We start from the raw sequence: 27,327 nt of genomic DNA on the forward strand, positions 1-27,327 counted from the left end.
TTTGACTTTTGCAGCAATTTACAAAGTGGAAAATGCACAGGACTTGGCTGATGCTTTGAAAATAAATATCTAGCCTTTGCGGTAATGAGGAAGAATTAAGAAATATGATCCTGCATAGAAGATGCAAAGTCCAGAAAATAAATCGAGGCTTAAGAAGAATCCTATAATTTCAAAATTATTCTCCTCACTTGGAAGGAGGGTACCAATTGAGAGTTTGGACCCGGCGTTACTTGGCACACCTCCCGAGGGTCCCGAGCACAGCTGCACCCTGAGCTCCTCTCGCCTGCGCCTCTTGTTCTGCGGTCAGTGGGTGCGGGAGCAGTTGAGGGACACGGCCGGGGTACGAGCAGCAGCTTCGTTTTGGGCTTACCCCACTTTGGGCCATGTGCAGGGCGCACCGTGCCTGTGGGAGTACGTGTGTGACAGCCGCGCTGCACATGCTCCCTGGACAGCGCCGGGTGCTGTTCCAACTGCGGTCTGTCAGGGAGCGGGACAGCCGCGGCTAGGGGTGCCGAAACGCCCTCACTGCTCACCTCGCTCTGTGGTCTGACGGGGCGGCCCTCCCGCTGCCTCTCAGACGCCCGTCCCGCACCCCCACCCCCGAGACCGCGCACGGCACGCAGCCAGGGCTGCCGGCGGCGGCTCCCCTTCGCCCGCAGGGGCCCCGCAAGCGCCTCGCTCGCTGTCCGCGCAGCGCTGCCCCCACCTGCTCCCGCCGACCCCTCCTCACCTCTCCCCGTCACGATTCCCCTCGCGGCCGCGCTCGCTCGCGCGCGCGCGCACGAGTGACATCACCCTGTCCAATCAGCCGCCGCCGCCGCTCCCCGCGCCCCGCTCGGCCCGGCGGCCCGCGCGCGCGGCGGGGAGGAAGAGGAGGAAGGGGGTGGGCGCGCCGTGCGCGGCCGGCTGTCAGGCAGCGCGCGGTGCCGAGCCCAGCCCAGGTGTGCGCGGCCGAGGCGGGGGCGGCGCGGGGTGACAGCCGGCTGCGCAGCACCACTGCACAGGTACGGTACGGTACGGTACGGCACGGCTCGGCTCGGCTCGCTCCGCAGCGGCGTGTCCCCTCCACCCGCTTTACAAGCGCGAGTTAAAGAGCCGCCGCTGCGGCGCTGCCTCCTCCTGTGAGGAGAGAGGGCAGCCCCCCCCCGGCAGCCGGTGGTCCCGGGGAGGGGGCACCGCCGCGGCAGGGAGTCAACTTTGCTGGTGCGGCCGGGGCAGCTCGGGCAGGTGGCGGTGATGGGGGGCTGCGGGCGACGCGGCCCCTCGCCCCGCGGGTGGGCGCGGGAGGGCCCCGAGCTCCCCACCCACGGCGCGCGGGCGTACTGGGCCTGGGTTGGCGGGGCCCGCTCCGGTGAGGCGGCGGGGGCGGCTGTTACACGGCGGCGGTGGGGGGGAGCTGCCCCCTCCCGGGGCGCCTGCACGCTGCGGTCGGGATTAATCGTGTCGTGTCCTTCCCCCCGCCCCGGGCTGCCGAAAGTGGGACGCCTTCCGTGGGTAATCCTCTCGCGAATGCGGTCCCCTCGCCGCCGCGGGCATGGCGGGGGGAGCCGCGGCTGCTGAGCTCCGCCGGCCGCCGGGAGGGGCCGCAGAGAAAACCGTGTTCCCGGTGTCTTTGGTTGCTGCTGGCGCACCTCTGGATTTTGGCAGCATGTGGAAAGATGTATCGGTACCGCGTTTCTCCAGCGCATCGTTTCGGGAGCGCTGTTGCTGCGCGGCTTGTCTTCCAGAGCAGCATGCACGCCAGGGCAGCTAGGCTCATTGACTTGTTCACGTTTGGGGTGTATCTAATCAGCTAGAAAGGGATTGGGTTTTTTTTTTTTCATTACAACCTTCTTGCAGTAGAAATAACAGCGTTTCGCTTTGTTTTCCCCTTGTAAAATGCTAGTTTTACTTCTTTTCTGTGTCACTTTCCCGTAAATGGCAGTAATTCAGGGCGGCTGTAGTAACACCTGCTGGTGAGAACAGAAATACCGCTTGCGGACATTGCCGAGGCTGAGCTCTGCTAGAAAAGTCACCTGAAGGGGCTGGGCGAGCCGTGATCCTGTGCCTCAGCTGCGAGCTGAGTGAGGGGTTCTTCAGCAATTCCATCCGCTCTGTGAAGCGCTATTTAATTCTGCTTATAAAACCTACCGGAGATTATCTATGTAGTTGATCAACTATGGTCCATTTAGTAATGGAAGTAAACTATGACCTGTGAGCTACCGATGTTTTCAGTGGTTATTACATTAAAGCACATGAAAAAGTATTTAAAAAGGTTCTTCAGGGATTTAAAAATAAACCATTATGTAATTACTGGGTGTGTACAATTTAGCCAAAAATTGCCTAAACTACAGCCACCTGTGCAGAGGTGGTTGTATCAAAGGAGGTGTTAACAAATAACTTTACTTAGGATCAGTCTTTTGTATAAAATTACTTTTAAATCAGTAAAAAATAATGAACACAACTTGAAATTGTGTAAGAGCGGGGGAGAGCTTTCTGAAATAACCTAAAGTTATAAAAATTCTCAGTTTCTTTTCTGCTAGTAACTTTTACATGTAATTCTCATAATGCAAATACTATACCAATCCCTATGAAAGGATCGTCTTTTGTCCATGCTGTATAAAACTAATAATTGACCAAATTTTCTTAAATAACTTTTGGTAATGTTGCAGGAGCCTATTGGTAGTATGGAGCTTTTGTTTGTTTCTTTACATTTGAATGTGTATCATCAGCATCAGTTGCTTAGTTTTTTGTATTTGTGCTTGGAGATAGTTGACATTGCATCAAAATATACCTTATCCATGCTTAAATTTTGCAAAAAGTAAAATAAGCAGTTAAGCAAAAACATTCCTGTATTGTCTACAGTGCTGTTCTAAACCAAGAAGAGATTTCCAGTTTTACTTCTGACAGACACCAAAATGTAATGCAACCTCAACTCAGCTGCATGATAATGCAAAGAACTTACTTGATGTAAGATTCTGTTAAATCAAGTACCTTAAACACCTTCTGTAGAAGAAATCCACATTATTAAGGTTATGGAACAAAGAGTTTCTAAATGACCTTTTAAGCATGTTTTTCTGATACTGATACTTAACTACATGATCACATAATATCTTTTTTCTACAGGAACCCTGTCTCATTCAGTGCATGGGATGGATGGAGCTCACTTAACACAATTCAGTAGTTTTCATTGATCACTGTGTGAGCCCATGATTTATTTACACCACATCACTCAGCTCTGCTTTGAAGATAGAACTGATAACATTTGTATGGACTTGGCTAAAGTGCTTATCATCATGGGATTGGAATGCCTTGCAAATAATCATTAGTTTACCAAACACTATCTAAGATGAGACAAGACTTTTACAGATAGTGAATAGAGGCACAAAGAGGGTTAGGTTAAAAGTATTAATTCATTTTTGGCATCCAGTTTGAAATTTCTACAATTCTTGTAAATATGATTGCTCAAATTACAACTGCCACTGCTTTTAGTAAGTCCTGAGTGCTTCACACATCTGTGAATGTATCTGCAGAGTAGATGGGAGAAAGAGGAATTCACAGTTAATTCATAGTTAAACTAGGGAAATTTTGGGTTAAATGCTGTGCATGACAGTAAGAGGAATGGGGGGAAACCACAAAAGGGAGGGCTTTAATCGTTAAAGTCTTTGTGGCATATTACAGAGCCCCTGTCCCTTTTTCCTTCTGCAAGCCCTGCCTCATTCACTGCACATATTCCTATTTGTCAGTAGGCAAGACAGGAGTCCTACCTGCATTAGGCTCTGTATCATCTTCTGTGCATTCTCATCATGTGCACTAAATGAGGAGAGATAAGTTTGAAGAAGCAGTGCATGCTTTTATTTAAATATTGTATAAAAATGTACGCACTCAAGGGAAGTGAATTATGGTTACACAGACAACAGTGTTTGTCATTTTACGACTTTTGAGTGGTTAATTTAGTAACTTTAATAATATTCTTTCATGTTGCCTGTGGGGTAAAATGTGTGTACATGTCCCTATGTATTTTATTAAAACCTAGAAAACTAAACTTACGGAAATATAAAAAAAACTCCAAACCCAAACAAAACAAGAAAACAGAAAATTTTCAACTCTCAAAGTAAATTTCTTCTTGTGTTACTGTATTGGACCCACAATGGCTATCAACAGGATTGGAAAAGCTGAATCTTTTGCAGAAGCTCTTGAACTCCTAGCTTCATTATGAGTGGTGGCATTACGAGAGTGCAGTCCCTTTTATACACCAGTGGTAGAGCAGAATGGCATGGTTTGTAGTGCATTTGCACAGGTACTTCTAATAGTGGAAAATGGCAAAAGACTCAAGTCCTTTCTACTCTCTAGGCTTTAGAGAAAATATATCATGGTGGATGAGGGCTCATTTGTCACTCTTCTGCAAGCACAGTCCTTTTCACTTCATCCTTTATATGTATCCTGAGAACAGCCTCCTTATCTTCCTGTAGCCAGTCTCAGTCTTCATTTTTTTAGATATTCATGGTCTTGACTATTCCAAATTTGTCTTAGTCTCTTGTCTCAGCCAGTCCTATTTGTCCTTGCTTTTTGCCTGTCAGCATCATTCCTTCCATTTATTTTTCTTTATTCCCAGGAGTTTTCTTGTCTTCATTTACCACATCAGTCCAGTCTACTCTCCTTCCAGTCTCTAGTCACTTTTACTGTGCTTTTACCTGACACTGGTCTCGCTCTTCGTAGACTGTAAAGTGGCTTTTGTTCTTCTGCACTGAAGCAACACAGTAGTTTTCTTCTAAGAAGTTGGTTAGGTTTTTGGTACATTTTTAGAGGTACAGTAAAGAGTGTAGTGTTAACTCAAAGCTTGGCTATATTAATGGTTTCAAACCATAGTCACTGAAGTTTTTTGAAGTAAAAAGATGCTTTTGAGGAAAGAAGAAAAAAATTGATGTGTTTTTCCTCCATTGTTCCTTTTAAAAAAATTGAATTCTGGAATTAATTTTTCAACAAGACATGTAACAATGTGTTTCTATAGAGGCATTGGCAGAAAGCAAGGACAGACAGGACACTTACTTTACCAAAGTTGTAAGTAGTGATAAACATTAGAAATGCTGAGCAAATTAAATAGTTCTAATTATGAAGAGACATCAGTAATTTGTTTAGCTCTGCTTAGTTTTGGAGGGTTCTGGGCTGGCAAATAAAATAACTGATGATTTGGGTTTGCTTTGGGTTTATAGTTTGGGGTGTTGGTTTTTTGTTGTTTGGTTTTTTGTTTGTTTGTTTCCATTTTAGTTAAGGTTTTGTCACAGCTGCTTTAGAGAAATACTTACAAAAAGAAGATGTAAGCCTCTCACTGAATTGAGATCTGAATGAAACTGTGACTGTTGGTGTTACCACTGCACATAGTATTTTGTTTGTATAAAGTAGTCCTTTTGATGTGATAAAAATACTATCTGCAATAACTTAGTAGCTCTCATGTCTGAAATGGGAGTCATGGACGAGTTATGGTTTGCACCACAGACTGAATATTAAAATTAATGTGAGACTGTGTAAAAACATTTTCATATCTGTGGAATCTTCTTAAGATGTCATGTGAGCAGTGCAGTTTGAAATGAAGAAATATAAATACACATATTTGACAAGTTCTTTGCTTTTATTTATGTACCTGCTTTCATAATTGACACATAGTGGCCAGATTATGTGTTGTTACCATACAAAGGGTTAACTTGTAGCAAAGAGATAATGATTTAGTCATAGGATGCATGTTCTTTTTATAGTTTTATTGGAAACATCCTGCTTTACCATAGACAATTCAATTTTCTGCAGTTTAGCAAAGTAGTCGAACACAAGTGTAACTGTAAGTTGCTGTTGATTCCTGGTCAAGCCAGTGTTCAAAGCTTGTATTAGTTTTTGCAGGAAATTGTTCTTCTTACCCTTAAAATCTGAGTAATGCACTTCAGCTTAACAACTGCTAAATTTAATTTGTAAAAATCAAGGAAAGATGTTGATATATCCAGTTCAAAGCATCAGAAACTGATTACTCAGAGAATTGTGCAGTCTCCCTTTCTTTGAAGTGTTCAGGGCTCAAATCGATAAAAACCCCTGGCCCACCTGATCCGATGTCTTAGCTGACCCTGTTTTAAAGCAGGAGATTGGACTGCAAAACCTGCCTGACATCGCTTACAACATGGATTATCCTATGACTTTGTCCTATCATTTTCTAAAAGGGAGAAACATCAATATACAGTCTGAACAGTACTTCCTGAAAGGGGAAGGATAGCCTGTGCCAACAGTCAAATATTTTAGTGTCTGAATGAAATACTTAACGTTACAGACTGAATTTGGGTTGTCTTTTTTTTTTTTTTGTAGTTTTCATTGGTAATTGTATTTAAATGCACCACTAGATCTGCTGTGTGCATTAGGTAGGCTTGATGTTGTATTATAAGTCTGTTTTATGGGAGATAATAGCAGGATTCAGTAGCTTGGTCAGTTAATGTGGGTATGTTGTAATGTGTTGTAGTACTTCAGTAATGATACCTCTTCAGTTTCGTCAGAAGACAGGATCCCTTCTGTTAATACAGCTGGTTTATATTATGTAGCATATTTTTCAAACAAATCTCACACACTTTAATCTGAATGTAAATATTTAAAACATACACTGGGATGTTGATAAGTGAACAGGCTGTTAACGTTGTCTCAATGTTGTACCTAGTTAAGGTGCTAATCTTTCTGGGAATGATCAGTGCTTGCTAAATGAGGGAGATAAGTAGGTGTCCTGTCTCAAGCAGGGTGATGGGACAACAGAAGAGTGATGGTTCTGACATGTCAGCTGCAGTGAGATGGGGAATTTTGAATTTACCACAATGGGGAAATAAGTCCTCATCGTTTTAAATTTCTGTGTTATTTAAACCCAATGATTTTTGGGAGTGCCTGTTTATAATTCAGGTTATAGCTGATGCAGTGATGGACACATCACTTTTTTGAAAGCTATCTTGATTCTATGGATGTCATAAATTCACCTTTCACATATAGTTTTGTTTTTTACTCTTGTTCTTCAGGCTTTCCATGTTCAAGCCTAATCGCAGCTTAGGAGAAGTAAAATAATTTACTTTGCTTCTTGCGTGAGAAAATAGAAGCAGCCTTTATCCTAAATATTTCTTATTGAAGACTTCCTTCTGGATAGCTGGATTTCCAACTAGTATGCTTTCTTTGAAACCTGAAATAAAGCTGACTTTGTTTCGATAAAGGCGGTCAGTTGTCTTGCCAGCTACTCACTGGTAAGACTTGAAATGATGTTGAAAAGCAATTAAATATCTCTATGTTGAAGATCAAACCTGTATCTTCCTTTACCAACCATTATTAGTGAACTTCTAAAAGTGCCTGGTAGAATAACTACCTGTTAATAAGGCTTGCTGTTTCTAGAAGGCAGAAGACTGACTGCTGTTGCCAGTAATACTTTTAGCTAAAGTACTGCATTTTTCACTATGAACATTTTTGATCAAAGCGAGAATCATGAAGATTAAGATAAATGGGAGCAGATAGAAATATACATTTTCTGTTTTCTATATTTCTTGTGAAGAATAAGGCCATCACTCTTTTGTACTATTGCCAGAAGCCCAGCTCTCCTTTCATCAGCTGTCTACAGTTTAGGTCTTTCATAAAAATGAACTTCAGAATATTGAACAGTTTCCACTTCAGATTTTCATTATAAAGGAGCTCCAAGGGACACCAGCTGCTGTTGAAATAGATCTTGGGAAGTCAGAAATTCTGAAATGCTTCTTTTTCCCTGCTTCTTTTCCCTTTCTTAACTCTCTTTGCTCTTGATTTTTATTATGTTTTTTCCCCTCTAACTTTTCCTGACTGTAATTTTTCAAATTTTTTTAAACATATTAATGTTTCGAGAAAGTATCCAGTTCTGCCACTTATACTAGATGCAGCAATGATATTCCTGGAAAAGGCAAGAATCAGGCCATCACAATGGGAAATTAGACTACAGCTTGACTGTCTTGGGTTGTTCTGGAAAGTCATGAACTAAAGACAGATTAATGTGAAAGTTCAGCATTATCTGAGCTTAAAAAGTTATGTATGGATTTCTTTTGGATTGCTTTAATTTCTTTCTTGACTCTTTCTATGCAACACCTAAGAACTGTGCCAGCTATTGAAAAAAAACCCCAACGATTAAGGAATAGTGGAATAGCGCTAATACTGGCTTGGGTTCTGAGCAACTGGGGTGATGGCTCTGTTATGCTTGCTTTGAACATCTTCCATTTTAGTTTTGCATTAGGTCTTGTCAGATGGATACTTTGGTTTTGTGGTGGTTGGGGTTTTTTAGTTTTGGGGTTTTTTTTTTTGTTTGTTTGGTTTTTTGGGGTTTTTTGTGTGTGTGTTTTTTGTTGTGTTTTGGTTTGGTTTTTGGTTTTGTTTTTTTTTTTTGGTCAGTGTTGGAGAAAAGGCTTATCCTCAGAATTATGGAGGGAATGCTGAATGAGATCCTCAGGGGTTTTGGCTCATCAACATGGTTCATTGCCTCTTTCATAATGTTGATCTGCCCCATTGAAAAGTAGATTTTTGCAAAATTTACTGATATATTAAGTAAGTGAAAAATTACAGTATATGGTGAATAATTCCTATCACAACCAATTTACCTTGTCTTTTTATAAACAGTTTATCTGTGTAAGTATAGTATTAGGAGCTGGTATTTACAAAATCAGAATCTGGAAATCATCAATAAAACCTAATTAAAATAGTAAAAAATACATAATGGAAAAAAAATCTGACACATTGATCTGGCCTAACCCAGTCACCATTACATTAATTTATATTTGTGTACATACACAAACGTACCTATATGCATGGTCTTTTATTTTTCTCCATTGCATTTATATTTGTCTGAAGAGTGAGGTCTGAAAAAGAAAGTTGTCTCTAATAAACACCCCAAAAATAATGAAAGAGAAGTAGATAATCTAAAGTACGGAGATTTTTAAGAAATGAGTTTAGGAGTTACTAATTGCATGATTAAAATGTCAGTGTAAACAGTACTCTGAGTTACTTGCATGGTGTTAATGACAGTAACAAGAAAAATAAAGTGGTAATGGATGCTTTTTATTCTTCTGGAGACCTTCCACCAATATGTGCAAAAATGAGTCATTACTTGAGGTATTTTCTTGAACTGAAGTATCTCTTCTTCTTTCTCCTATGATTTTGGATAAAATCGTATTGAATATGAATCAGGAGCAAAACCGGTGTAAACTCTCCCTCTGGGATAGTGGAGTGGATAATTGTTTAAAAAATATTAAATGCCTTTTTCTTTTTAACGCGATGGCTATCTGTGTGTTAACTAAGAATATTTGAGATGACTGAAGGGTTTTGAATGAAAAAGACTCAATTGCATTTTCATTACCAGCAACTTGCAGATTCATTTATTAGGCTGTGTGATTACAGAATGTGATTTTGGGGCATGTAGGAAAGTGGTATGTCTGAAGAAGAAAGATTAATTTGCACTTAGATATATAGGTGAGATGCAGAAAAAGATAAATCCGACTAAACCAAGTATTTTGGTTTTGTGGAAATGGGAGTTTTGAATCTGCTGCTCAGAATGGCAGAGTCCTACAGAAACTTAAAGGCATAAAGGAAGTTTTGTAGTTAGAACAGCCCCAGGTTTGTAATAAAGCACAGCTGTTCCCATTTCCGCTCACATTCTTTTATTGTAATATGTTCTGTGGGTTCTGTACAGACCAGCTGACCCAGTATTAAATGGGGCTGAACCATAAAACCTGTTTTGTCTCATTTTGTGAGATCTTATTTGAAGCGTTCAAAAGATATAAAGACTTTTTTTCTTCAGAGTGATTAACTCCAGTCCAATGTGACATTTGTGTCTGAAGTCACAGCAGCTTCATAAAATTCAGGCTGCCTGTGCATACACTGGAAGGAAGCAGGGAGGCTTAGGCTCTTTTTTTAACTAGGACAACTCTGAAAGAACCATACTTCACTGTATTGCCATGTACTTACATATTGCCTCAATTTTATTTACAACCATATAGCAAGCTTTTGTTGCCTACTGAGTATTTTTTAGCTGTTTTTTAGCTGACCTTATCCTTGGCAATGTTGCTAACTCTCAGTATTTAAATTGACAACGATTAGATAAAGCCTGCAAATAGTCACTAAGGTGTCCCATGTGGTTTTTTTTTTTTTATGTTTGTTTTTGTTAAAAAAAACCCCAAACACACAAAAAAGCCACAGCAAACCCCACATCACACCAAGCACTCTTTTTCCACATCTATGCTAATGTTTACTGGTACTGGTGTGATGAGAGAAGAAAGGAAAATGTGGAAGGAATGTATGTGCCTTTTTGGCCACTGTCAAAAATTCTAATATACCAATGGGAACATGTCACAATTTACTGTTGTGTTATTATTTAATACATGCAAAGCACAGAAACACAGAACGCAAAATTCAGTAAGGTCTTTTCAGAGTTAAATATAGGTGGATTTAAATGAGAGGACTTTTTATTAGCTGTTAGCATGAGGCTTCAACCTTTATCATCCAAATGCAAGTTTTGGGCTGGACTGAGCACTCTCTGGCCGAAGACATTTACCAATAGTATAGAATAACGATATTTAGCTGTTTGGAGTAACCTCACAGAACACAGGCACTTGTGCTTCTAGGAAAAGTCCTTCAGGATGTTGCTGGGCACTTACATAAAAAGTGTATTTATGTTTGTGGCTTTATGTCTGTTAATCTACAGCAGGTTTCTTTTTTATTCTGACTTCATTATTTCTCTTCTATGGGACCTTTGCCTGGGAATCTGTTTAGTACACATGAAAAATGCCAGTGTGTGCATTTGGGTTATATTTTTAAATGTTCTTTACTCTTCCTGGCAAAATTTTGTGTTGCTGAATGTATTAGTATTGTTTGTGCTCATACTTGTCTCTGAATTCATGGCCCATTAAAAAGTGGAAGCCTGGCTTTCATCCTGGGTTATTCTCTTGCCTTCCCTGGAAGTTCTCTTGGTGACCTGTGGAGAACCACCTGAGTAAACCTGATCTCACTTCTAGGGGTAGGCAGTGGTGAGAAGCTGGGTCAGGGGAGGATAATAGTTAATGAGTGTGAACACACATATCTTAATTTGCCTAGCCTGTTCTGTACAGTCTAAAGTTGTCTACATGAGCTTAAATTCACATGAATGATTTAAAATACTCTGATTTTGCCCTAGTCTGCATTAGGACTGCTAATAAGTTTACTGACTGTCTCAAAAACAAAGTCATCTTAAACAGATTCCAATAAGTAGCTGGAGTGCAGCCAATTCTTATGTTCCTGCAGTTGTTAGGCCCTTCAAGATTCTTCCAATTTGGAACAGAATTACCTGTGAAATTATCTGTCTACTTAGAGGTAGTCGTCTTTCAGATTTTGCTCTCATCAAAGGCACTCAAGAACTGGAGGAACTGACGAGGTCTGTGAACATGTTTGCTGTTAATTGAATAGTAGCTTTAGAACAGCAGCATCTCTAAAGGCTTGCCAGGCCAGAATTATGGGTCCAACTGATCCCAGGACATAATATGGAAACCTGATACGTAATTAATAATTTAATCTGTAAGCCTGCTGTCTCTAAAAAAGCCTAAAAAAAATACAGAAAGATGAAGATGACTGTGATACCAGAAAAGGACATGTTTTCCCGTAGGAAGTACAGGAGCATATAATCAGTTTAAAGATGCAAATTAGTATAGGAGAATTATTATTTTTAATCATTATGTAAAGATTTATTAGAGAAAAAATCTGAAAATTTAATTCAAGCCAAACAATTCCAGAAACTGCTTGATGATTGAAGGTACTCAAACTATGGACCATGTTTTTAAAAACTTTCACTTTTGCATGCACAAACCACCCAGTTTTAAAAGTATTTGTAGTTGAGTTGTTGCTGTTATATTTTAAACAATATACTTCTACGTTATAAATGTTTCAAATAAAGATAATATTTCTTATTTGGCATACTACACACTTTTTTGCTTGCATTTGTGACTTACTGTGTATAATTGGACCACTTTGGAGGGATGAACCATAGTCTGTCAATTAATTTTGATTTATATTTCAGTTAGTTTGTAGGAAGACAGGGACACTTATAAGGGTGGGCTTTTTAGTTGCGAAGTTTTGCATTATTGCAAGTAGATGAGTAGGAACATCTATATTCTTGCTTTTAATTTAGTCAAACCTAGAAGGCTGCCTTAGAAGATAGCTGAAAGCAATGAAGGAATCCTTTATAGATTGATTTCTTAAATTGCTCATCTAGAGGTTTGGGTTTAAATATTTTCTCAGTTCAATGTGATATAAAAGCAGACATATTTTTTGCAGACTTCTAGAAATATTCTCTTATGTTTTTATAGACAGTTGCAAATAGTGGGGGTTTTGTTTGTTAATCCTGACTGCAGAAGTGTGTATAAACATTACTGTGTCTCTTTTTTCTCTTGGTCTAGTGACAGTTGGCAGGTGCTAGCTTCCAATAAGTGAGAGCTGTAAGCTGCACAGCTTGGTAATTGGCATAGAAGTTGGGTAAGGAAATTGCCTCCTTCTCTTCTGCTACAATACAGTCTTTTTAAGAGAAGTTCTTTTTCTTTTCCTTTTCCAGAGAAAATCAGCCATTACTCATTTTTTCCAAGAAAGAATGCATACATGTAGGCAGCAGGAGGAAAAAGTACTTGTCCTCAGAATGGCTTGTGTTTTGCTGAACCAACTAGGAGTTGACAGCTCAACTGTCATTTTGAAAACCAGTCTAACAATGTTTGAAAGTTAAAATGGTGCCAGCGGGGAAAAACTTTAGGGGTACCTGTGTGAAATGAATGATAAATGATAATCCTGTACAAGGAAAAAAAGTCAGTTTGAAATTATACAGAGAATGGCTCATTTTTTTCCCCTCTATTAAAAATAACATTTCTATGCCGTGCTTCTGAAAATATGAATCTTTGCTCCTTTTTTCTTCCTGCTTACTGGAAAGTAAGGAAGAAATGTTCTCTTTCTGCTAATTAGAGGAGAAAACATTATTCTGAGATACTATTGCAAATTGTTTCTATCGCTGAGATGATTCATTAGGAATATGTGAATATGCTACAAATTAATTTTAATTGAAGGAGCACTCTGTGTGTCACTCAGGACCAGACTGCTGTACAAACTTACTTTGTATGAATAGCAATCATAAGGTCCATTAAACAGGTAGAGAAACCTGGTGAGAGACTGGAAAGTGAAAATGGTACAGTTAAAAACATTAAGGCATGTGTGGAAAGCATAGGAATATCTTGGTGTCTTCCTCATTGGACACCCCAGTGCCTCCTTTAAATGCATGGTGCAAGGAATTTTCTTTCAAGAAATACGTGATTCTTATGGCAGATGAATAACTGTTCTTTATATAGTATTTCTATTTGAAACCATTTAGGAATTTCTGATAGATACAACTTCTGTCTTTACTTTTTGTTTAAACCAATGTAATTATGCATGTTGCTGACTGCAAAGGATTAATCTTGAAAATGGTACCAGCAAATGCTGCCTTCTCTTTGTAATGCTCTCTGACTTGATGTGTGTCTCGTGCTTTAACTCTATACAACTTTGGTGTCAATACTTTATTCCCTCCTCTTAAGCCTATATGACACTTGCTACTTTGAGTTAGAGAATCATAGCGTTATTCAGCTGAAAGAAGACACCCGCCCCCCTTTTAGCAATAAAACATTGATACAGCAATTAAGCAACTTATTTTGTTTATATTTTGTATATAGTTATGTAAATATACTGTATAGTACAGCTATGTTTTAATAGCACTTGAAGGTTGTTAATTACTTAAAAAGTAATGTATTGACAAATACAATTCTTATGAGTGTTGCCAGTTCAGCCTTCACAGATGATTTAGCAATGAGGCTTATGTAATACAAGTTACTTTGGTTGGTTGTTTAATTTGTTTTTGTTTTTTTGTTTTTTTTTTTTTTTTAAATGGAGCAACAGTGGAATTCACAGTGAGTTGTTTTGCAGGATTTTACTGCTGAAGGACATTTAAAAGTATATTTTGCTTCTAACAGTTATTTAAGATTTTGGCAGTGTGTATGGGTACAAATTGCATTGCACTTCAAGTCAGAATTACAGAATTCACAGAAATCTGGCATTCAGTGAGCCTAGAGGAGTCCCTTCATGCATCAGATACAAGATCTGAGCTGATAACGTCTTGGAGTTTGTAGTACCTTTCCTTCTTAATAAAGGTCTTAATTAAACATTTATTTGGGTATATTTTCAAATACAACAGAAATCGTATGAAGAACAAAACCACATGTGGAAGAAAAATACGTTATTCAGCAGCTATTGTAATGCATGTCAGGGTGTGTAGGAGTTCTCATTTAGAGCATCTAAAAGTGCTTGTAAATTCTCTTTTCCTGGAGTTAGGGAGTGAGTTAGGGAGAGACAGATCCCAATGAAAACTTACTGGAACATCTTCTATTAATTAAGCTTTTATTATGAATAGAATCAAGCCAGTGTTATTAAAGCAGATAACTGTTAGGACAGGCCATTTGCTTATTCCGTCCGATTGTTCTCACATCCACAGGTACACACTGTCACATGCAGTCACTCACAGTCACCTGAGTGGAGGACAGCCCAGCTCTTTAGTCACAGGGGAGATCTGCAGTGGCGTGACAGTGCCTTCCAGGCAGGCATGCAGAGTCCCTCACAGGATCCCTGATTTCCTCAGCAGCACAGGCAGTGCTGGTGCCTCTGCCAGCACGCAGCTGCCACTGCCACCTCGGATGTGGTCTGAGTTGCACAGCCCTTCATTGACATTAGCATGGCCTGATGGTCCTATGCATGCTCAGCAGACGCTGTGTCTTCCTTCATGTCTTAAATGCAACGGGATGACAAATCTCCGTAGCTTATTAGCATTTGGGTAGACTTTTACACCCTTTTTCTTGGCATGTACATTTGCACTTTCTAGCCTGTTGGTTTCTGGTGGCTGTTACTCACCTGCACCTGTAGTGTCCATTTACAGAAACACTCAGGGGCAGGGTTTTTGTGACAACACAACTCTTGGACAACTGGTACTTCAGTGTGAAACTGCAATGGGAAGACACTGACCTGTGAAACATTTTTCTCAACTTTCTTTCAATCCTAGCTTTACATTTGGAATGGAACTGTAATCAGTTTGAATTTTGAATGTTCTTTTTGTATCCTAAAGTACTTCTATGTAGGGTTTGTTCTTTGTTCCACTGCGACCAAGTTCAATCCCATTTTCCACTTCTTACAAAAAAGTAATGAAAAGCATGTTACATAAATGCATTTCATGACAATTTTCTCTAACTTCTTTTACGCAATTCCAATGGCAAATTTATAAGAGGGAATAATTTCTACAGAAGTAGCCATGTTTATTGCAAGATTGTCCTTCCCCTTTCTCAGTCAAAAATATTAATAACTTTTTTCCCATCTTACTAAACTTTTATAATTCAAAATTCTGCTCTTGAAGTTTATGTTACTGTGAAACCTAGTTGATGCTGAAAATGGAAAAAAGTTAAATCTAGTGGTTTACCATAACTTTAAAGTTATGGTAATGCACCCTTTGCATGTTTTGTAATTTCTCCAAAGAAATAGGAGAAAGCATTATGGATTTCCACTGTGATTAGCTGGTTATTAGGTCTGACATTAATCACACAAGTGGAAGTATGCATTGGGAATAATTTAGTTGACGTCAGGGGAGTGGCACTGACATGAAACTGATTTTAATGAGCTTTATCTGCAGACAACTTTGAAGATGAAAAGTTATTTACATAACATCTTATTTTGTCCACAGAAGAGTAGATTAATTATGCTTTTTAGCTGCTATTAATTGGACAGCTCTCGAAGCTGTCCAATTATTTATTATAAATAAATAAATACTATTTATTTGCTGCAGGTGAGATAAAAAGACCTGACCTGGAAATGTAAGAGCACTGAAATTACAGTTCTGTTAATGCTATTCGATACTGTTCTATCAGCTACTTTTACTGCATAAAAATCTTGTCATATATTATATTTCTACGTGCCTGAACAATATATGAACCTTCTCCTAAGAGTATCCTCTTACAGCCTGCTGTCTTAGCTGCTTGAAGGTACCTGTAGGTACCTATGTATATTCTTTGGCAACGTTGCCATTAGATTCTACAGAACGTATAATGGCCATATCCCACCAGATGTTCTCTGACATTTCTTATGTAGTATCTTGTTGATTTCCCTGGATATTCTTATGTAGTATCTTATTGATTTCAATGGATATGTGTATAGAACAAGGATGCAATTAAGTTTATTGCTTTGCCAAAGCCATTTCACTAGCTCTGTAGCATATGTTGATTTGGGTGCAAATGGAATAATGTGTTTGAAGAAGAGTTTTTAAATGCTGCTTCTGATCTAATAAATTTCATTTCTGATGCTTCCTAAAGGCATCTCAAATACTTCAGAATGTCGATAAATTTAGATTGTGCTTTTCATCTCTCAAAAAACTTGAATCTCTCGTGACTGTTGGCATTAGGTGTCAAGCTAGTTAGATTTACCTTTGTATAAGTCAGTTATTTCTCTGCTTTTGAGTGTCTGGGTGCATAAGCGTTTCATATATCCTTTAGATACAGATTGCAACATAGAGAGATGTTTTAATTTAGTTGCAAGACTCCTAATTACCTGAATATTTCATTTGGCTCTGATATGTAGCTTCGAGCATATTGGCTGCAGAGTGTTCACTTGATGGTTTCACTCTATGGGGTTGTCAATTTTAGGGGATGAAGAGTTCAGTAATTATGAAGGCATTCCATAGTTTGTAACTCTGCACTGAACTGTGAATTACATTCATTCTTAAAAAAAATCTAATTTAGGTTGTTTAGGAATCACTAAACTGTATTTTTAAATAGCATATTTATAACTCTGAATCTTGAGATAATTTTCTAAGAATCTGCAAGTAAATTAGGCAATTAGTTTTCATTAAAATTAACTAAAAACTGTGTTCTCACAGGAAATTACTATCTTTGTTTATGTTCCTTTGTTTCCATTTCTGTTCTGTATGATTATGATAATGTAAATAGTTTGAATTTGTCACCACTGTTAATATTGATGTTACGTATATAAATATTTCAATACTTCATAGTAATTAAAAATTAAGGTTATTATTTTAGAATCATAGAATCATTTAAGTTGGAAAACGACCTTTAAGATAAAGTCCAACATTAATATAGCACTGTCAAGTCCGCCACTAAACCATGTCCCTACGTGCCACATCTACACATCTTTTAAATACCTCCAGGGATGGTGACTCAACCACTTCCCTGGGCAGCCTCTTCCAGTGCTTCACAACCTTCTAGGTGAAGAGATTTCTCCGAATATCCAATCTAAGCCTCCCCTGGTGCAACTTGAGGCCATTTCCTCTTGTTCTATGACCTGTTGCTTGAGAGAGATGATCAACACTCACCTTTCAGGTAGTTGCAGAGAGCGGTAAGGTCTTCTCTTAACTGGAACCTCTCCAGTTAGCCAGATCTGCTGATGAATGTTGGAAAGTGGCTTGGTGAGCACTTACACTGCCTCCCTTGGCACCCGTGTGTGGATGCCATCTGGCCCCACAGACTTTTGTGTGACTCAGTAGTGTAGCAGGTCATTAGCCATTTCCCCTTGGATTATGGGAGCTTCATTCTGCTCTTTGTCTTCCAGCTCAGGGGGCTGAGTACCTGGAGAGCCACTGGGTGAGTAAAGACCAAGCCTTAAAGTATTTCAACCATTTTTATATTGTTATTTCTTAATGACTCTCCAGGACAAAAGTAGTGGCTGTCATATACCACATAGTACCTGTGTTCCCCTAAACTTTATTGATTGATATGTAAACATAATGCTGAGTATTTGGGAGTGAATAAGGAAGAGGGTTGTTGGTAGACTTCAGTTTTTTGTGTAGTTTTGCAATATTTTTGAACTTCAGTTGCTGATAACACAGTTCCTCATTTCAGTGTAGTCATTCTGCTTGCTTCTAACTCTTTTTGTATGAGTTATTAATCCTAAAGATTTTTGTCCTGATTTTTTTCATCATAAAGATGCAGAAAGTGAATTTATAAAGAGATGTAGTGCTGTATTTTCAAATTACATACTCAGGTTTTTTGTTCATTCGAATAGAATGTGTTGCTTATGAATGAGTAAGGTTTGGGGTGGAAAAAGCAAAGTATTTTCAAAACAGCTTTGGAATACCTATTTCATGGCTCTTTGAGTTAGTTTGAATATTGGAATGTATGAATAGATCAAGAGAATGAATGATAATATCCCAGATGATTTCATCTATTCCTTGCCAGACATGCAATACATTCATTTTGATAAAAAGCAGAGAGTAATTATGTATTTTTGAGTAGATAAGCTCCTGAAAAATGTAAAAGTTGTTGTGTCCTACTTAAAAAGTAGAAATAATCACCTTAATATCTTGGCTTTATTAAACGTAAGTGGATAGGATTTCTAAAATCCTTGTAGTGATCAGTTATTCAATGTAATACTTCAGATAAGAAGCAGTAGAAGAAGAGGAAGATGACAAAGAACAAGTCACCCCGCAAGGGGCTGGTTTTATCCCGCTTTTGAGTGTTGTAATTTATTTCCTTAAATGTGAACAGGCTCAACCATGCCAACCTCTTTTTCTCAAAATACCAACCTCCTTGCTGTTCAGTGTGTTTTTCCATATTTTAATGGAAGTACCTGACTGCTCCATTTAATTTGGAAGAACTCTGAGTCCTTGGCTAGAAAAAAGAAAACACTTTCAGAAGAATTAGGAAGAATACACTGACCCCACAAATACTGTCTGAACAGTAAAATCTTAATGGTCCTTTAAAAGCAACTCCTCTTAAAACTATTTGCTAGTGTCATTTATCTCCTTTCCGCTGCTCCTGTGGCTTAACTTAGCTCACAGACATGCACAGAGTCTCACCAGATAAACCCTAAAAGACAGTGCTGTATTTGTTATCTTTCCAGGCACAGTGTTTTATCTCCTTTAAACCCATTTGATATGGGTTTCTATGGTGTATCATATGAGTGATACACCAAGTAATGCCCTAAGATGTTAGCATGCTGGTTTGATGCACTGTATTTCAGCCCCAATTTCTTTATTTTTTTCTCAGGACTTAAAGCTATTGACAGGGTGTAAGCAAATTTGAATAATTATCATAGATGGAAAGGAGGAGGAAGTCTACTGAATTTCATTGCTTGACATCAAGAAAATCTATTTAAGTTTTAATTAACAAGTAATGCTGTTGGGTTGTTGGGTGGGTTTTTTTGTGTAGTTTTAGAATATTCATTATGCTTAATTTTCACTAAGTTGCAGGATTTTGGTAACTGTTCAAACAAGAGCATTCTCTATCAACACGTTCAGACAGATGGTTGTCTGTACAATATGTGCAAGTATGTTCTTTTCTCAGGAACTGAATTTCAGCTTTGGCTGTTGAGAGTTGGGTATTATGCTCATATTCCCTCTGTGATTCAGATGCTGATGTGGCCCCTGGAGAGCAGTCTTCTGGTTATCACTAGAGGCAGTGAATGAAAACTCTAAGATGGAAGAAGTAGGTCAGGTTTTATGTTCTGGTTTTGAGTTTATCACTAAATGGAATAATAGAAAAGTGAACTGAAACCTCAGGGCATCATTTGCCGGTGCCGATATTGTCATGAGGTGGAGTTTGACAGGTCAAATTAAATATATTTTGATTTGATTTCACGAGAAAAGAGGTGATGATGATGTTTCAACAACAGTTTGAGCATATTCTAGTCGAACAAAAGTGGAATTTGCCCTTGACTTTTTATTTTCCGTGTAGATGTGGAATTGATTAGTTTATTTGTCTCTGAAGAATTTACTTTTTGTAAAGAACTCTTAATGACTTGGTAAATTCTAGGAAGAATGCATTAGAAATCACTTAAAAAACCTGTCACTCATTATATCTTTCAATCCGAAACATCCTTTAGCATCTCAGATATCTTTCTCTTATAATAAAAAAAACCAAAAGCCCTTCTGGAATGCTGACCAAATAAATTGGAGTGAGCTATCTTAATAACCAAGAGTCTACAAGTCTTGAGGCACAAAACATCTCCCATAGAATCAGAATGGATGCATAATGGTGTTATTAAAATATTTTACTTAAATTTTTGCATTCCCTGTAAGTATTTTTGTGGAAGATTTTGAAATTTATTCAACCTGCTTTTCTTAAGAAAAGGGAAGCAATAGGTATGACGTTATTTCAGCTCCTTAGGAATATATTTCTGTCCTACTGAGCACTGAGAAATTAAATTCTGTTTACAGACCTTGTTTGTGGTTTCCTGTGGGATTTAGCAAGAAGCACCATAAAATTAGGAAATAAAAGTCATAAAAATTAGTTGACTGAAAAAATAATGTGTTATTCCCATCTTTGCCATAGTGATAGTTTAATGTTTCACTTTCCTTTGGAAAGACAAAGGAGTAAGGAAAAGATGAGCAGAAGAGTATTTGACAAATTTGCTTTCACATACTAAATTTGTGAACAAAAACATACTAATCATGCATCTGCTTGTTTTAGATAAATGTGAATACATATTATTAAAGATTTTAAATTTTCAGTAATTCCAGATTTTATAATTGAGAAATTTTACGTATTTTGATTTGACATCCTCCATCTGGTGGTGCAGGTAGCAGTCATGTCAAATAAGTAGATGCATTTTCACCTAGCAACGAGAGAATTTACTCGTTGCATGACAAGGTTTTGGTAGCAGGGGGCTACAGGGATGGCTTCTGTGAGAAGCTGCTGGAAGCTTTCCCTGTGTCCAGCAGAGCCAATGCAGCTGGCTCCAATATGGATCCACCCATGGCCAAGGTTGAGCCCATCAGCGACAGTGGTAGCACCTCTGGGATAACATAGTTAAGAAAGGGGAAAAAAACCCTCTGCAACAACCTGCAGCAGGACAGAGAATCTGTGAGAGAAACAACCCTGCAGACACCCAGGTCAGTGCAGAAGGAGGGCAGGAGGTGGTCCAGAGGCTGGAGCAGAGATTCCCCTGCAGCCCGTGGTGCAGCCCATGGTGAGGCAGGCTGTGCTCCTGAAGCCCATGGGGGTCCATGGTGGAGCAGATCTCCACCTGCAGCACATGGAAGGGACCCGCGCTGGAGCAGTCTGTACCTGAAGGGCTGCACCCCATGGAAGGGACGCGCACTGGAGCAGTCTGTTCTTGAAGGGCTGCACCCCATGGAAGAGACCCACACTGGATCAGTGTGTTCCTATAGGGCTGCACCCCATGGAAGGGATGCGCACTGGAGCGGTCTGTTCTTGAAGGGCTGCACCTCATGGAAGGGACCCACACTGGAGCAGGGGAAGAGTGTGAGTCCTGCCCTGAGGAGGAAGGAGCAGCAGAGACAACGTGTGATGAACTGACCACAACTCCTGTTCCCCGTCCCCCTGTGCTGTGGTGGGGAGAGGAGGTAGAGAAAATTTGGAGTAAATTTAAGCAGGGAACGAAGGGAGGGGTGGAGGGAAGATTTGAGTTTTTTTTCTCATTACCCTTCTCTGATTTGGTTGGTAATAAATTAAACAAATTTCTTCAAGCAGAGTTCGGTTTTGCCCATGATGATAATTGGTGAGTGATCTCTCCCTGTCCTTATCTTGACCCATGAACTTTTTGTTGTGTTTTCTCTCTCCTGTTCAGCCAAGGAGGGGAGTGATAGAGCAGTTTTGTTGGGCACTTGGTGCCCAGCCAGGGTCAACACACCACATAAACAGTAATACCAGCTGGTTTTCTATCTGATCATCCAAAGTGATTTTAGAATCAAAAATACAATAATGGAAGCTTGTTTGAGTGGGAAGGAGGGGAAGAATTCGAAGATTTAAAAAAAAAACAACAAAAAACCTCCCAACTTCTGCATGCTGCTAATCCTTTATTCCAGCATGGAGATCAAGCAAATACACCTAACTTAATAACTTAATTTGCCTGTTCTAAACCAATCTAAGGCAATGGGGAGAAACCAGGTGAAAAGCGTGATAGGAGACTTTTGGTGATTGCATTATTTGGTAGATAAGTACCTATAGTAAGTAGTGCTAGTATTTATTGACTGCCACTACCATGTTTAAATGTGAGTTTGTGTACTTGAGTTATCACTCTATACTTGTTATAAAATTATTTTGTCATAGTGTGAATCTGGAAGTTATATCAGTTACTAGAAGTCACGTATTGCAGTAGTAGTGTACGGGTTGCAGCACACTAATGGACGGAAATTTGGTATTTTTTGTCACACATAAATGGCAAGAGATTAAAACACATGCTTCCTAATGAAACTGAGCATATCAGCATGATAGCGTGCCTTGCTTTGAGCTGTCCTGCTGTTTTGAATAGTTGTGGAAAATGATCCCTTAATAATATAATTTGCTTTCTTCTGTAATAGAATAATAGGATTATGGGTTAAAAGCTCACGTTACTGATGTGTTCGTTTCCTCTTCATTCTGAGAACAGTTATGATTTGTAGATACAATTTCTGTTTCATAATGAAAGCTGCTGATCTGCCTCAAAAACTGGAAGAGTGCAGACTGCAGTGGTTTTTTTAGACACTGCTCTGCCATATGCAAATAGCACAGTTGGCTTTAATAAATATCTCTGTGTGCCAGCCTTTCTTGTAGAGTATCTGAAGAACCAATTTTTTCATATTTTCTTTGGGAAATGTTTGACCTGAGATGAACAAAACAGGATGTTATCTGTCTTGTTTGATCTGCTGGCAAGCATCAGTAGGTAGGTTAGACTACCCCGCTGGTAGTTCAGGCTATGAGAGGCTATGGGAAAGCTTTCAAGAGACTGGATGAAACCTTGAAGGTGTTTCAGGGGAAGGGGATCCAGAGGGAGTTGTCCTTAAGGAAGATGCTTGTAGGATCTACCTCTTGCTACAGCAGAGCATATAAGACATATTCCTAGGAAACTTCCTAGGAACAGCTTGTCTGCTTTAAAATAATCTTATATTAAGTGACAGTTTTTCATCTTGGAAGTAAAGCTCTTTAGTATCTGTGTAAGTCTCAGCTGCTTTGAATTCACTGAAAACATGTATTTACAAAAATAGTTGGGGTTTTTGTTTATTTTTTTTAATACCCTGTGTGTGAATAGTATGCTTGTTTGAGTCATTCCCAAGTAGTGCCAAGTAAACTTTATGCCTTATGAATTTTCTGTCTTATGAGCTGTCTGATTTTTGTCAGCTCCTGTATATAGTGATTACTAAAAAAAAAACCCCACCACCCCAAACAAAACCCAATGGCCTGCTGTATTTCATGGTATCATAAATACAGTTTTGGAACACATAATCTTTTTGGAATTGTTATGTGCTTTGGTATGCATGATTTCAGTCTTCTCTCCCAAATTAATGGGAGTTTTTTTGCTGTGTATTTCAGTCAAAGTAGATGAGATTGCTAAGCTAGGGATTTATTATACAGAAATCATGAAGCTAATAAAGTGATGTGGAATAATGTGAGGAATGAAGAATGATAATTTCCCACAGATGGAAGGAATGGTGTTTTGTGAGGGTAACATCTGCTCCTTCAACCAGACTGGCCAGACTGCAAGGCCAGTGGCACCTGACTCCCCTGAGCAGCCTGAGCACTAGTATGATGGGCAGGACCCTGCCATGGGGCTGGGCAGCTCTTCTCTCAGGGGTCCAGCACAAGCTGACTCCAGATGAGGAGCTGTACTCTCCTGTTAGGTGATGCCAGGTATTTGTTGTAGGTATTTCACTTCCATTTCTTCAAATTCATTGCCTCTTCATTATGATAGTCTCATTCATGTGAAACAAATATAACTTGTGGGATTTTTGGAGGGAAGGGAAGTGAAAGGAAGTGTGGGGTTAGATACTCCAGTCTATGTGGAACTGCCTAACTTTCCCCTCTGCTCTTGGTGAGCTCAGCCTCTCTTGAGGTTAGAGTTGTTATACCTATCCTTGTATTTCCTGTGCTCTGGGCAACAAATAACCAATGCTGTTCCAATGGCAGCTTTCCAGTAATACTGTGAAAGAAAAATTCCTTCAGGGTGAAGACTCTTCTCTAATGGTTGCCATAGAAATGGAGAACTGAGTGATTATATAGATTAATAGTTACATGTAAATGTTCTGTAACTTCTTCTGCTTTATTGTTTAGGAGAAACATTGAGTCCATAGCCACTGAGCCATTAGTGCTTTCAGCTCCATGATAGCTAAGATTTGGGCAAACCTTTAATGTAGAAAAAACTTATCTATTTAAATAAGTGGTTTGGTTTCATAGACTTCTGCTGGATGTTCAAGGTTTTAGCAGGCAAGGTTGGCTTTCCGTTTTTGTTGTTGCTTAAGGTGCATTTTGTATTTTAATTTCATATCATCAGTGCTTCAAATAGTGGACAAATGTCCAAGGAATATTACCACTTTATTCCTCTGTGACATTTCTAGTAAAAAAGACTCCTCAAGAGGAGTCGTCTTAGGGATTCATTGGCTTATAAACCCATATAGTATATGTTGTGCTACTTTTGATGGCTTCAAGTTAAGGGTTGAGGCAGAGCATTACTTTCTCTGATTCCAGACAAAATGCTTGAGCCCAGACAAGTGTGGATTCATCTGTGCCAACAACCCACTAAATCACGTTTTGGGACTTTGTCCTGAAGCTGAAGAAAGTTGTAGTGACTCCCTGTGGATTGACTCTATGCGAGCAGTTCATCTTTCTTAAGGCAGATCCTCCTGTGCATAACAGAACCCTGTTTCTGATTCAAGAGGAAGAAGGATTTTTGAGGAAGAAAGGTTTTGAGCTGTACCTGTGCTTCTGACCTAATCACCTTTTTAATTGCTCAGTGGCACTGCCAAATCGTTTTACACAGCCATGACACATGATGAAGTGTGGTATCAAAGCATGCAACAAACTCAAAATCCAGGTCACACGAATGGTTGTGTTGACAAATCAAGGTAAGTGGTAAAGTTAGAATGCCTGTGTATAGCAAGGGAACATTTCAAGAGCGTTCCTTCATAGAAGAAGGTGTGATAGTTGATTTAAGAGACTGTATTCAGGGGCAAACAAGGGAATGTAATATATATGGGTAGATATAACTGTATTGATCGCGTTACTTCTAGTGTTTAGAATCAGTGAGATTGATGGCTAGGCACATACTCCGTGTTTGTAATGAAGACAAAAAGGCTTGTCCCAAGCTATGAAGAAAAAGAAATGGCCACCTTCTGATCTGTATGAACCACATCTCTTTTCTCACCACAGTCCTAAACTGCATTAATCATCCTTAATGTTCACCAACTTGAACGGAGTATAGCACGTTGCCCACATGATAAGATTTATGCATATATTTGTGGTTAAAATAGGGTTGCACTTGGTCATTTAATTCCACTTCAGTTTCTTGTTTGTTTTTTTCTTCCCCACTTGGTTCTCTAATTCAGTTACTTCTTTCAAAGTCAAGTCACTCATTGCCTAGGGTTCACTATCCTAGAAATGTGTAGCTCCTAGAGAGCTACAGGTGGTGAACTTGTTGATTTAGGAAGTTGTCATCCTAGCTTTGGGAAAAAAATTCAAAGCAAACTAAATCCCACTGAAACTCAGGGCAATATGGGTGCCTAATTCCACCAGCAGCAGGTGCCTATTCCACCATTAGAAATGTTATTACTAGCACTTGTAAATATGCATGAGCTAACTTTAAACTCAGTTAATTGGGTTAATTGCTAAGAAGGCAGTCTAGGAGAATGGGCCTCAACAATAGCTGCAAAGTATGCCTGGGCTTCTGGGCAAATTCTTGAACAATTAAGGAACAGTTTCTCCCATGCTGCCACACTGATGTAACTGTCAACCCTGCACCTAGATAGTGTAAATATGCTGCAATTATAAATTTGCATAAATCACAGAAGTAGTTCAAGAAGTGGTACCATAAAATCGAAGTGTTGGTTTGAAAGGATATCTTTCAAACTTGTTATGAAAGAGTATCTTCCAGTTAAATCAGATAGTGGTGGTTTTGCCATATACTAATGCTTTTCTTTTGTTGTCATCTTCATTTCAGGATAATAACTGTAGTAACCTGGACAGGGCCACATACGGATCTTGGTGGCATATGGTCTTCTTAAGGAGGAGGCAAATCCTGTTAGTCTGCAGAATTATGCCTAAGAAAAACTATAGGGAAGCTGCAAACAAACATTTTGGAGTAAGAGGGTTCCAGGCTTTGTCGTTGGTTCATGCATGCCTCACCTCCCTCACCCAGTAACACACACCTCTCCTTCATGTATCTCCCCCCCACCTCCCCCCGCCTTCAGTTCAGGGTAAATAATTCCCATATCCCATTAAACTGCTCAGATGTGTCATTAATCTTATGAATTAGATATTCATTTGAAAGTGGTGTCAGCATACAAGTATTGTAAAGTGGGTCGCACTAACTTTTCTGCTTTCTTAGGGTAAAAAGATTTTTATAAAGCAGTGACCTTGAAGCATATGTTTGAACGAAGACTACTAAGGAAGGTCTAATGTGACTGCTACTGAAGAAAAAAAATTCTGTTTGGTCCCGGGGAAGTTGTTCCAGAATGTAACATTTATTCTAAGTTAAAGCACTAGCATTTAAAACAGGTAAAATATCAGGTGTGCTCATGGAGAATCCCTCATGACCCCTGAAGTAAGCCATTTGCTCACAACAGATATTGGAAGAAGAATGAGAAAGGATGGCAAAGACAAAGAGGATAAGAAACTACACAGGCAGCAATGATGGACCTTTTTGGTGTATTAGTTCCTGTTAAGTTCATCACCAATTGTACTAGATGCTCTGGTTTATTGCCAGTATTTGATTATTTTGTGAACTGGTTGATGCTTATTATGTCTTTTGAATTGAGAACTGTCATAAAATACTTCAGCCTTGCTATGCATTTAATTTGTGTAGCATTTATTGATGTCTTTGCAGAGCTAAATGTCATAGTAAAGTGGAACGTTAGATTACCTAATTAAGTATTTCTGAGGCATATGTGCTAAAAATAAAACAGATAAGTGGTAGCAATTTGCTGTTCTTAGTAGTTATAAATGTGTAAAATATAGAACACAACTTCAGGCCTATACTTGAATAGGATTTATTTTAAGAGCTTTATTTACTGCATCATCAGGGGGAGTCTTTCAGCGATTTCCTTCAGACTTGGATCAAGCCCAGTAACGACTGAACCACTTACAATCTCCCAGCACTTTAATTGCTAATTATCTTATTTTTTATGTAGCCTTCAGTCTTTAGTAGGATACTTCATAGAACGACAGGCATGGGAGTAGTAGTTAACCCTTCCAGAAATATGATTTGCCAGTGTGTTGCATGCAGCAGTCATGGCACAGCATGACTCTCAGAGGACTCTGTGATATTTATTTGCCAGAAGTGATAATACTGCCCATTGTAGTTTAGCTGACA

General features: G+C 39.2%; 1 protein-coding gene across 1 annotated transcript in view; it reads left to right on the forward strand.

Moving 5' to 3' along the window:
- Window positions 1–888: 888 nt before the first annotated feature.
- The window catches only part of CNTN1 (contactin 1), a 235,892-nt gene continuing 209,453 nt past the window's right edge, over window positions 889–27,327 (forward strand). The window contains 1 exon segment of the mRNA XM_030479376.1: window positions 889–1,004. The gene's annotated coding sequence lies outside the window, so the exon portion shown is untranslated.

This window comes from Strigops habroptila, chromosome 3 (genome assembly GCF_004027225.2).
Source record: "Strigops habroptila isolate Jane chromosome 3, bStrHab1.2.pri, whole genome shotgun sequence".
Lineage (NCBI taxonomy): Eukaryota > Metazoa > Chordata > Aves > Psittaciformes > Psittacidae > Strigops > Strigops habroptila.